We start from the raw sequence: 13,685 nt of genomic DNA, 5'->3' as shown, positions 1-13,685 counted from the left end.
AAGGAGGAAGGAGAGGCTATTTAACCCTCGGAGCCGAACCGAAACTTTTCCTCTGCTCGCGGTTAACGTAATGTACGTAACCAGCCGAGCGTTTATTTGCAGACGAGAAAAATGGAATTACAATAAAGCGAAATGGAGTTCTAACGATCTGGCTGGCGCTTTGCGTATCCTCGATTACGGTGCGCTCTCCGTCTTCCCAGCCGAGTGAACTATAAAGTGCCCTCGTTAAATTTTGTTTTGCACCACTTTATCGCAGCCGATCTTTCTGCCTTTTTTCTATTCACGAACCTGAAGTTTCGCTGATTTTATATTAACCGTGGAAGGGCTGGACGAATAGGAAAATTCATCCCGAATCAACTATTGCAAGCCTGTCGAACGAAGATTCTTTACGAAATAATTTTCGTTCCTCGTGACGAACATGTCTCTTCTATTTATTGCGATAAGCCGATTGATAAGTGACGCGTATCTATAAAGAAAATATGAACGAAGGAACCTTTTGTACTATCGTCGTAACTCGTAGTTATTTGTTTCTTCGCAACACACTCAACGAATATCTCTTAAACATTTGTAACGAGATAGAAATTTACGATACCTTAATTTCAAACAACTTTTTCGTTGGCTATATAATATAATTTTACCTCGACGAGAACCTACAAATATTTAAAGAAGAGTAGATTTTTAAGAAATAAATTAAGCTTAAACGTCGCAGGATCTTTACTTAATTCCCCATCGTCTATAGACCTCGTGCTCGAATTACCGTGTGTAATGCAAATTACTGAACTTACTGATGCAACTTACGCGCACTTAAACGATCAAATTTACCTCACGCTTCGTGTTTCGATAGGTCGATATAGTGCTAACATTGCCTTCAAAGGGATCGTTCCTCTGCTCGAACGTTCCTTACGTAGGTTTACGGTACGTTTGTCTCTGTTTTAAAACATCCTTGCGTCCGTTCGCGGTATTGGTTCGAGTATACCTGCAGGAAGTATATCAGTGTTCCAAGGAGAAGAGGAACACTTGTATCAGCGTGGAGTAACGTATGCAGCCAGGTGTTATCATTCCCTCTCAACGATAATATTGCTCTTACTATCGTATGCGCTTCTTCCGGACTTGCATTTACCTTAGACTCTACGACTGCGACACCGTCCTTGCCACGCGATATCGACCTTTTCTTTTCAAGGGAATAGAAATGGAAAAATAGGTGGTCGTAAAAGTGCAAATCTCGCGCGGAATCGCCATTGTCAATTTTCGGTATTTACAACTATCGCGCCGATTGTTTTCTTACAGCAAAATAAACACCTTTCCGACTACTGTTTTTTATACGAATTATACGTAAACGTTTCCGAAAAATTTTTGGAAGATTTTTCGTTGGATTTACATCGCTACTAAACTGCGAATATTTTGGCATTTCTAAAGTATGTCAATGTAAATGAAATATATAAAATAGAAGCGTATTAATAAATCAAAAACACGGAGAGAAATGAAACCGAAGTATTATTTTAGTTCCAATTCGCGTTCTTAAGAAAATCAATTACAATTATAAGTTCCTTGCCGATTTACGTTGTCGTAAGTTCCTAAAGGATTGCAAATACTCTATTCCTTCACGCAGAAAATTTTCGCCATTAACGATAAGGCGAACAAATTTTTAAATTGTATTATTCATTAAATAATGAAATATTATTTATTGTAACTGACGCAGTAGAATCTAGTAGATCAATGGCAGACAGTTTATCGAATCAACGCATATGTACAAAAGGAAATTAACGTCGTTCTAGACCTTATTTTTCGTTATTCTGTTCGTCACTTTCATTTTTTAGCACGTGTTACGCGTTCACCACGATTTATCACTTTTATGCTATTTATTGTACCTTTGTTTCTACGTCTCTGGTAAATTACTCGCAATATAAAATTATCCTTTGGAGATTTCACGATTAATCGACGAATCAACTCGCGGAATAGACAGTTCGTATTAATTAACCTACCCATGACGCAAAGATCTCTGACAGAAATAATACTAATGAGTAAATATGAATCGGCTTGCACAAATATAATCTTGTCCGATGGAAGCATGAATATTTATCGAATAACCTTTGATTAAAACGGATTGGTTTTTAATTCCATTATCTTTCTGCCGATGATTTTTAAGTAAAAGCGCGTAAACTGATTACCGATCCGCTGAAACAAATACCCGTTGTTACGTATGCATACGCACAGATTAATTAAGAAACGCTTAAAATATCTATCGATTAAACCACGCATCGGTAAAAATATTCGTTTCATTCTCCACCAACGCCTTGCAATTACAAAGCTGGTTATTTTTCGATTAAACCATCCGCGCTACTTTCATGAAATATCGCGATTGAACATCGTCGTTATTTATTATTATGTCCGATCGCAAATTTGCACCACATTAAGCAAAGATGTGCGACTGGGGATATTTTCTATTAATCGTTTTAATCGTAGAAATAAGTAATACGACGAAGAACACGACATTTTAATATCGAAACTTATTTAACAATTTAAATGTCTGTTATAATCTGATTTTCAATCTGCATAACTAGTTCAAAATTAACCTAAACAATGGACACGATATTTCTATGTACTGGTATAAAATTTGAACGATTAATATTTTTATATTTCAATATTTATGGAACTTTTAACAACATTTAGTCGATCACACAAAAGAATATATTTTTATCGGATATTCGTTGAATTTTATAGAATTAAACTTTGGCTTGCAAAACATTTAGTGTCCGTGGTATCGATGGACTTTTAAAATATCGATTATTTCATTTGGACGACGTAGTTTCCAATTATTTAAAACGATGTATTAAATTCAGGAAAGCGGTACCTTCGGACGTACGTTCCACACGAATCGCATCGGTGGAGTAGTCGTGATAGTCATGATAGTAATCGTTAAGATGATGTCGTCGTCTCTTATCGAGTTTCTTGTACGTGCGTGTGCAGATATAGGTGCGTATAAGTAGAAACGCATGTATCCGCTAAAAGAGGTTGTAACGGGTCGACACAGGATCCATCGAAATGTACGTGAAAATAACTCAGTTACCCTGAAACGTGAGTTGTCATAAGCGTATAGATGCGAACTATCGTGAAGAGAAAGGCTGAAGAAAGGTATAGCGAGCAATCGCATTACGTCGTGCCACGGTTTGCCTCTTTGTGAGATGAAAGCTCTCGAAAGCCTGTCATAGAGAACAAACAATATTTAATCTTCCGTTGCGAGAATGATCTCAAGTGACAAAGAATTAATCTGCCTGATAAAAATGATAGTTTACTTTGTAAACGAATAAAATTGAACGTGGCTGATTAAAAGTTGACATTTCAGTGTTTGCGTGACTTTTGTGGTGGAGTGCACATAGATTGAAAAATATAATTTATGATAAAATTGAACAAAAGTTACTTTAATATAGATTGAAAATTATATCTCTTTTAGTATATTTTATGCTTTTATCTTTCGCTATATAATTTCCATCAACTTTAAAATTGAACACCAATTATTTTAAAATGTAGATAAAAAATATGATCGAAAGAATTTTAGAGCCTTTGAAGTAAGAAAAGACATTGCTAATATTTTCTATTAATAAACGACTGAAAATAAACTTAAGAATCTTAGAAATCGTAATAAATAAAGATTTTGTACAGGTTTATCCTGATGAAAAATGCTATTATGGATCTTTAGTTTATCAAAATCTCTTCTCTAGAAAACTCAAGCGTTTTTTAATCATTCAAACCTATTTTACTATTGTAAAACATGTAATTACATACTTATATCCTCTCAAAAATATTTTTCCTTGAGGAATAAATATTGTAAAACAGAAAGAGAATACTGTGATGCTGCAATAACTGACAATTCGATTGACATAAATTCCTTAACCACGTTTTAGACGGAAGAATGTTTACGTGAAACGTGGCAGTGATAAGATGATGCTGTAAAAAAAGTGCTGCAGCATGGTTCTAGGTCCGTTTCACACTTTTCCGGTGTTTTTTTATATTAATACACCACTTTGTCACGAAAGGAACGAGACGAAGTAACTTTTCTTCCTTTCAGGAAGCGCAAATGTTTCCTTTATAACGTTGGAAATGCCATGATGGTTCCTTTTAATGAAAACTCTCGGCTTGAGAAAGATTACATTCATTCAGGAAGTTACAATTACCAGTGCAAATGCAAATATGAGGCGTGCTGTTTGCGGAAGATCCCGTAGAACTACGAACGAAAGGGAAATGAAAAGGACACAGTGCGAAGACAGTTACGCAATTTCATTTCAGATTATGATCTATTCAAGGGAGACTTAATTTTTTTACGTTTCTCACTGTCAGTTAACCAACTTGATTTCTCCTTTTTTATGCGATTTTTAAGTGGTTACGAATCTCTTTTACCGTGTACCGTAAACATCGGAATAACGTAGAAACCTAATTGAATTATAAATATTCGAAATGCAGCGATGGACAAAAGAATTTTACAAAATTGAATTATAATTTAATTAGAACAGTGAACGCGAATGAAACATTAAGCTTGTTATATACGTTATACTTGAAACAAAAATTGATATTTTTCACTATTCGGATATATTTGTTATATATTTTGTTAAGGACTATCTTTAAAATTCTCTATTTTTTTAAATTATGCAATTACTTTGACCAACGTTGTCTTGCTTTCTTAAGCGATCGTGCCGATCAAAATCGGATCGTATTTGAAATTCATCAAAATCCGATGCAGAGAAGAAAAACAATGGTAGCTCGTCCGATGCAAGTGTTGCGTCTGCTGAGAATGTCTCGAAAGTGAGTCATTTCCTACCCTCGTTTCGATTTCTCATCGCAGGATTGTCGGTCGCTGTACGACCACTGTGCAGTCAAGTAAGCTCTAAGAAAAACACGAGAAGAAGTTCGTTGGAAAACGACGAAAAAAAGCACTCTCGTAAAGATATCACTTCTTACATTTCCGTCGACGCGCTTGAAATATCAGAGACCGGCTGTCGAAGAAAATATTCGGCCCAGGGCAGAGGCAATCCGGAAAGAATCGTTTTGGAACCGAGTGAAACGGAATCCTCTTATCAATCGTATCTACCAGGATTTAAAAAGAAATTTCTTAAATTACACGTATAAAAATAAATTATAGAAATTTAGAATAATTTAACTAAATTACTAAATTACTAAATTATTAAAGTACTAAATCGAACCATTTACGCGATACTTAATTATTAGGATTACTATCTTTAAAGTTATTTAATAATTTCTTTTATCTTAGAATAGGTCGGCTGTCGAGGAGTAAAAAGTCGTCTATCAATTCATTAACAAAATTTAATTGAAAAAATTCGTAGCTTTGTATAAAGTTGAAGACAAATGTTACGATATGAATTTAAAAAATGCTTAATATCGATTTCTACTTTTTTCACGTTTGGTGGAATTTTGTTCGTTGTTTCTTCGAGGATAATTAACAGCCAGACCTCGGTTGTGCAATGGCGAGAATTGAGTGAAATTAGAACCACTGAAATAACGGTAAAATATCAAATTCTGTTATTGTTTAGTAACGAATGCCAAGCTTATAAGAGGATCGTGAGGGAATCTATCAAAGTCAGCTATAGAGCTTACCCGGAAAGAGCACGAAGCGAGCATGTGAACGTGACTAATGACACCAATAGGCAAATAAATGCGTACTGATAGCACGTAAAGTAAACAACAGCTGTCGCAGTCGCGAGGACGCATAATTTGTTACAACTAAAGGTTTGCATTAATTATATGCCGCAGTCGTGACGAATACATTTACTGAAATTATTCGTGTGCAGGTACCTATCATACGTTCGCATACATCGACTATTTGCTTCTAAAGGATGATATAGACGGTATCAATATTTCCTGTGTTTATCCAAATATTGCCGGAAACCGACTCACATCCCTTTAGGATATTTTCTGATTCCTCGTATGAAAAAATGTACTTTCTATTTACTTTTGATATAAACATATTTCTTGCAATGATTTATTTATTTATTTTTTTTTTTTGAAATCATATATTTTTTGAACTGATCTTATGTGTTATATTTACGTATCTTATACTTAGATCGTTTCATGTATATACACCGAAAGAAATAATCTTTCATTTTTACTCTTAAATTTGGAATATTTCTACTAATTGTTTTTCAATCTAATCACTTCATCAATGGATTCTATAAATATTAATGTACTCTATAATTTTCAAAATAAATTTACATTATTCAAGAAGAGCTATTGAATGGTACATAAGGCGACAAAAAAAAAAGTGATTGAAAATGATTGAAAATGATAGTGGTGTAGGTACGATGAGATTTATGGCCAGAACAATGGACAAATTGAAGTTGAACGGGAAGGAAAATAGGAGAATTTGAGAAAAATAATAACGGCGAAGCGTTGTTGGCGGAACTTTTGCAAAGAATTCTCCTACCATCGTTGCTGCACTTTTTCGTACCTGAACGCATATGCTAGCATATGTGCGTTAGAGAATAGAAGGGTTTTCTTTGTAGGAACACGTGTTACGGGCTGCACATACATTATTCATCGACAATGGCGTACAATTCTATCCACGGCAGGTGGCAAAGATACGCTTTCAACGATCCATCCCTAAATACCATGTCGTCCCTTTGACGAGCTATTATAATCAACAAACAAGTTCATTTGAATTAATTAAACAAAAATAAATGAGTAAAAATTTCTGTTAAAACAATTGACTTATACCTCTTCGCTTTTCAAAGAACAAAAGCGACAGAATCTTTCAGTCAAACCAACTTTCTTGGAAATAGAAAACGGAAACAAAAGTAGCGAGGCATTTACGTTTTAAGGTATAGTTGGAAAGAATTTGGATACATATCAAAGCATTAGCAAGTACTTGCTGTTCATAAATTTCCTACGACTTACAGGATCTGATAACTTCGAGTCAAACGTTCGTCGCCGTCGCGACCACCTTTCAGAGTACATACCTGCATAGTAGGAGCCTAATTAACCGGAGGGTTCAGAGCTCCATAATCATTTGAATTGATAGGTCAAATCGACAAAAAGCATATGGCTGATTGTAGCATGCGTATAAAATCGTGCACGTAATATGGACGTTTTACACGACTGGCAAAATTAGAAAACGCCTCTTATAACTGCCCTCTTAACTACTTTTAACGTCGTTCTCTGAACTCCATGATAAAGATCTAACACACTTGTATGTATGTACTATACATATATGCCTCTACATTCTGAAATTTATATACCGATCGCGTTAAAACATTTCAACCTTGACTCGTGACTTATCTGTTGTTTCTTATACAAAAATTGTTCCCCCATTTTCGTGATATCCTCAGATTGACGATAACTTGCCCATGTCCTACGCATCACAGGCTGTAGAAAAGTCACAGTATGAAAACATTTCACAAACAGGTACTTTATATTTATAGTAGTATTAAATTCATTCAATGGAAGAATTTATTTTAGATTATAATGATTAAACCGAGGAGTTTTATACATTTATGAGAAACAGGATACAAAAATGTAGGTAATAAGCAAAAATGTACGAAATATCCAAAATATATTATTCGATATAATATTTAACGAGTAAGATAAATTTTTGTCTAGGTTCTACATTTTAATTGTGTTTATAAAAATATGAATTTGCGTAAATATCTACAATCTAAGAATAAGAGCTTTTTTATAATAAAAATACACTATGGTGTCTTCTCGTAGTAAAAGTTATGCGAGGTAGTTTTTTATATAAATCAGACATTCATTGCGATCAATCAAATAGCTGTAACCGAAAGCTTCCATGCAAATGTATTGAAAAAATATAACGAATAGATAAATTTAATGAAAATGTCCTTTTGCAGTATATTTAGACGATTTGTAATAATAAAAAACCATTCACCGATTTAATTGCTGTCATTTATCATGTTATATATTAATTTTTTTAGTTTATAATTATATTAAGATAAATACTGCGAGGGATTAAAATGCAATATTTGATAAATTGTACTATTCTTAATGTCTGACAAATTCACATATACTACATTTCATATTATCGTATCGTATCCTGAGTTCCTTTTTCAATAAAAAGTAAACATTTTTATGTCAAACATTTCGATAGTAATGTAACAGCATTGCGATTTATTTTTTCACGAATGTTTTCCATATTGAAAATAATTACGTCGAGAATTCTCTGCAAGTATTTCAATCAGACTTTATACATTTCAATAAAATGGATCCACAAATACGTGAAAACATTAAAAATTTTAACGGAACATTCATTACTCTGGAAAATTTGTCTCATGGAGGAGAACAAACCTATATGGAAGATCGAATACGCTTTCAAATAATAATTCTCTTTGAGACATACGATCTGAAAAATTGTAACCATATTTGCTATTTTAATGACTACCCATTTATGATATTATTTTTCCCTACGTATCCTTACTTTTACGCTTATCAGTCCTGCCTTAAATTGGGGATATTTAAATTTGCACCTTTTGTCAAGAACGAAATGTAAATAATTTGAGAATAATATCGCTTTTCAGTTCTTTCATTTTTTGCACTCTCTTTTTTTCCTCTTTGTGAAAGCCCTTCTCTTATCTGATATTCTTTGGTTCACAAATAAACAAAACGTACGTAGACACGTAGCTGTAATAAATCCAATTCAAAACAAGAAATATTCTATTCTTGTGACTTTTATGAAAAAGGAATTTAAAGGTTTATCTAACTTCATTCATTTTCATCTTCGAAGTACTATCAATCAATTTACTATAATTGAGATTCTCCGCATCCGTGTTTCGCATCTTGTACATCTAAATTGTTTAACAAAAAATGTATTTGGATACATATGTATTGAAATACATTTGGATATATAAATATGGTTTCCTTCAAAATGTGAAATTTTCCAATTTTCTAATAATCTGTATGTAAATTTAATTTATGTATCTACGAATTAAGAATCAATTCATGGGAGCGGTATTCGTGGCAAGAAAATGGTAAATATGCATCTGCGCTCGGGTTCAATGTTCTATTTCCCACGGCAGATGCAAAGCACTGCCGGAATCGGCCTGTACAAATAATCATTGTAATCCTTTTCTTAGCTTCACGTCGGCGTATCGGTCTCAGTAAACCGCGGTATTCATGAGAAGAGGCAGACTGAAATTAAGAAAAGACACCAACGTTTCCAGTTGGAAGCTACACCAATCTAAATATTATGCTGAAACATTCCTCGAAAACAATCGTCCATTGTTTATCGTCTTTAAATGAATCTTTCCTCTTGCGCAGCACTATGAATCTCGACAGAAAGCTAAATTATCTTTTTCATTAAAAGAAATTTGAACTTTTCGACTGAAAAATACGACATATTGATTGAAAAGTTATATGCACTGAAGAAATGAACATTTCTTACATATTAAAGAGATATGATGTTCCAAAAACAGTAACATCAGCTTACGAAAACATCTTCGTAAATTACGAAAAGCTATTAATAAAATTGAGATATTTAAATTGCCAACAACGTTAGATCATCGTATCAGAAAATCATCGCGACCCTAAAACGACGCTAAACACGCATACATACCTATCTATGCTGTTAAAACGGTCGATATTGTCTTTTCTTCCTTAGATGCGAACTTTAAATCGATCTCAATGGTTTGGAAACGACTAACAACAGATAGAATGGAGAGTGCACGTCTTGCCACAACGTGGAGAAGCAAGAGTGACCCTGTGACTTCCGACAGAACAGTCCTACTTCAACGAGGAGAAACAGTTTACCTTGTGCTTGAACGCCTGAAGCAGATAATGGTTTTGTTGTTCCACAGATCGATCGATCGATCGGTGCCGTCTTCACGAACCTCGCGTGTCTCCTCGTCTCTCCTTGTCGCTGCTCGTAATTCCTGTCGACGGGGACGATAAGTCACCTGAAAGGCAGTGAGAGCTTGCCACGATTCGATTCAGGGAACTTTCGCGATACTCTGTCCGTAATTAGTGAGGTAAAACTGCAGGAAGCGGTCGTTTTAGCTGATTGCTGATACTTTCATGAGTCGATAAGCTAGAAATTCCTTCGCGAAAAGATTACGAGAAGATAAACTGTTCGGTTAAATGAAACATTCGTTACAAAATCATACGATGATCTTATTGGGGAAAATTTATGCCGGATTGATATTTAATGGCCCGATAATTATCATGAAACGGTAGCAAGTGGATAAATTCATTCGTGAAATTATTTACGGGATATTTCGAATTATTGCAACCCTCGACTCGTTTTTCAACGAAGCGAAACATAAACCGCCTGTAAGCTGCAAAGGACTGTCTCGTTGCAAGAGACATTGCACTTCTCTCGTGTACCCAACGTAATTCGCAAATTAAGCTCGCTCTAGGAGAGTCCTACTCTGTTCTTGACGTAATTCACGAGATGTAACTCTCACGAGTTGTCGCTTAAAAATACTCGACTTCGAGTAAATTTTTATGTACTGCTGCCTATCCTCGTAGTCTCAGATTTGCCAGACGGTTTTACAAACAGAGTATCAACAATGGGTTAATCGTTAAATCTCGTGAGTAGAGAATACGATGCTATTTTTTTTAAACAAACGAGTTATATGTCATTATTAAACGATTATAAATAAACAAAATATCGCTTCTAGTTGTATTATCTAATTCAATTAATTACACATACAACCCTATAAATAAATATAAAATTGTCTTCGCAATAACCGAGAAATCCTACAAACAAGAGGCGTAACATATTCGCTATCGCATAATTCTTAAAGAAAATTCCACAAAACAACTTCCAAAGTTAATTGAATCAGTTCCAGTTCATCGAAGATGCCGAACGCTCGAGAGCCAAGAAACATCGACAAGTACAAGATATCGACTCGAGGTGAATAAATCGACACACATCACGATCGTGCTGCGATTCTCGAGAAACAAGTTCATTGCCAGGCGCCAGACTGAAGTGGCTGTTATCGTTAACAAAAACCAGATCTACGAAGCATCTCTCAAGCGTTCCATAGAAAAGCCGGATTCCAAGGGAGGTCTAGAGATCCGACCACTTGTCATTCAATGTGCACACGCGACCAAGTACGCGCGCACGTATTCGTTTTTCGGCAAAGACCGAGGATAGATGTTGAATGTCTTGCTAGACGGTGTGACATAAAGTCTTGTGACGGAAAGACTGCGGTCGAACTAACTTCCGTACGTGGAAGACGGTAACACCGAGTAACCCCCTAACAAACCATCTTGAGCCAGCAACGCCAATAGCTCCGCCAGTTCAGTTTCAAAGTGGCGGTTTCATACGTACTCCATGCTCTATATGAGCAGTTTCCGAGTGGTTGCTGGCGCGAACTACAAACCTTTCGCCGAAGGGAGATAGACGTCACGTAAGAGGAGTTAGGCGTATCCTTTGGATAGGATCGGTTTAGCTTCTGAACAGACAAATGGGAGAAGGAGGAAACTTGGTGGAAGATAAAGAGAGCGAAACAGGGGAACGACGATCTAACATCTTATGAGAAGGTCTCTCATTGAAATGCGAACTCGTGCTACATCGGGGCATGTGCGAGTATGTCTGCCTAGCTGGATTAGAATACATAACCTATCTCCCGTGTCATCCACGTCGCCCGATTCCTTCTACCGGCTGCCGCTATGCCTTTCCAAGGGAACCTAATTAATTAACCTATCGCATCGTGCACGCAAACCACTGGTTCTTTGGTGCTCTGTGCAGCCCCGTTAAAGGACAAAAGCCCAAGATACTTGCTGCTGATATCTTTCATTCTGCAGTGCACCGCCATGCAATGGTTTACGCGTGGTGTTTTTATTAAAATCAAAACATTTCCCACCACCATTTTACTACTTTTGTCACGTGTATCAATGTACGTAGAGTATCAATATTTAGGTACTTACAAAAAATTGCTAATCTGAATAATCATTAAGAGATTACTAAAATCTTTGATAAATACTATTCGATTACAGAAGAAAAACTGTTGGTACTAATAACCTTTAACTCGTAACTTACACAATTTTGTTAATTATATTAGTTCCTAGTACTTATGAATCAGTGTACATCATTGAGTATCCTTATTACAGATTGCAAATTAGAAATGCTGAAATTTAACAGATCAATTTTAGAAGTGGCATCGATAAAGAAGCACGTATGAGTCGTAAGTTCAGAGCGGTTATATGAAACTATCGTGCTTTAAGGTACCTATCGTTACTGAAATAACATCACCATCGATTATCACGGAATGTAATAAGGTAGGTGAACCCGATTCACGGTAAGTAGAATCGACCCAGTGTTTAAAAGGGTCGAAAACGGTAATTTTGGTCGATCGTGAGATAGAAGTACGAAGTTTCATGTTCGTTCTGGCATTTAAACTATGGACGAAGTTTATAAACGTAGTAGAATACGAATACGAGGTAGCAAAAATAAAATTAACGATTTTTCAATTTCGTCCATATGTATGTAGCTTAATTGCAATAAGAGACCTCTGTTTATAACTTTCTCACATAGGATTAAATTTTATGTATGTTCTCGAAAGTATCGTGTACCGTTTTACTATACTTTAATTTAAAAAATTTAGCCACGGTCAAAGTAAAATTAGAATCCAGTACAAATAATATAAAAATAGTACCTCAAATTAATTTGTGTATCTTTTATGTAGGTGCTATGCCTACGTGCAAAACCATAAAAAAGAAATTTTCTTACCTTGTTACGCGAAGAAGAAGAGCTGACTTGTCACTTGAATTACCAATCTGTTGAACATAATAATTTCTTTATCGAAGGACCTTGTGCTTTCAGTGTCGTTTCATTCCTGCAAAAGAATAAATTATATTTTCATTTCTAAAGATTAAAACCGATTTAATTAAAATTTATTTGTCTTTATTAACTATTAACACTGCAATTTCAAATATTTCTGCTTGAAAGATAAATAGGTGAACAGAGTATATCAATACATAAAAGTTTGGATTTGTTATAGTATTCTGATTTTATTGATTAAAACCAAAGCATTAATTTCCTGCAGCTTCATTCATTTTCACATATTCTATCTTCGTTATAGCAAATATAAAAATATACATATTTATTTACTGTACTTAGTATACTTATTATTAATTTAATTTTATATTAGATATTATTTATATTTCCAGTCAACTTATATTACTTATATTACTTTGAACTTTGCTGAGAAATTCAACCTCAGAACCATTATTTTCAACATTATCGTTTAATAAAGATGTAAAGGCATAAAAGCGCAATATTTCGACGAAACGTTTCGATAAAATAAATATTGATATACGCCACACCACTGCTATGAAGTACAGATGTTACAATCGATTATCCATAAATAATGGCCAAGTATCGGCGACCATAAAACTGTCTTTATATCCTTAAAATATCGATAATCCTGATAAATCGAGGGGGTTACTGTGTAACTTTAAGCGCCTCTAAATTTGCTTTAAGATGGATGTTAATAGGGAATAAAGAAACTACACTTCTGCGAAAATGGAAAAGTACTTTCATTTACCGTTTCATTAAAATGAATTCATGAATTATTTTTATTATTTCGTACCATAAATTGTTCGTCCATATTGGATTCTGGACAAAAGATATCATCAAAGACATAATCAACGAAAACATATTTTAAACTTGTTTAAGTTGCGTGAATAAAAGATTATATAATATCTAGAATATTATTTTATGC

The sequence above is a fragment of the Bombus vosnesenskii genome, unplaced genomic scaffold (genome assembly GCF_011952255.1).
Source record: "Bombus vosnesenskii isolate JDL3184/JDL3185 unplaced genomic scaffold, Bvos_JDL3184-5_v1.1 scf7180000013289, whole genome shotgun sequence".
Classification (NCBI taxonomy): domain Eukaryota; kingdom Metazoa; phylum Arthropoda; class Insecta; order Hymenoptera; family Apidae; genus Bombus; species Bombus vosnesenskii.
The sequence above is the reverse complement of the archived record's forward strand: the minus strand, read 5'-3'. Positions refer to the sequence as shown.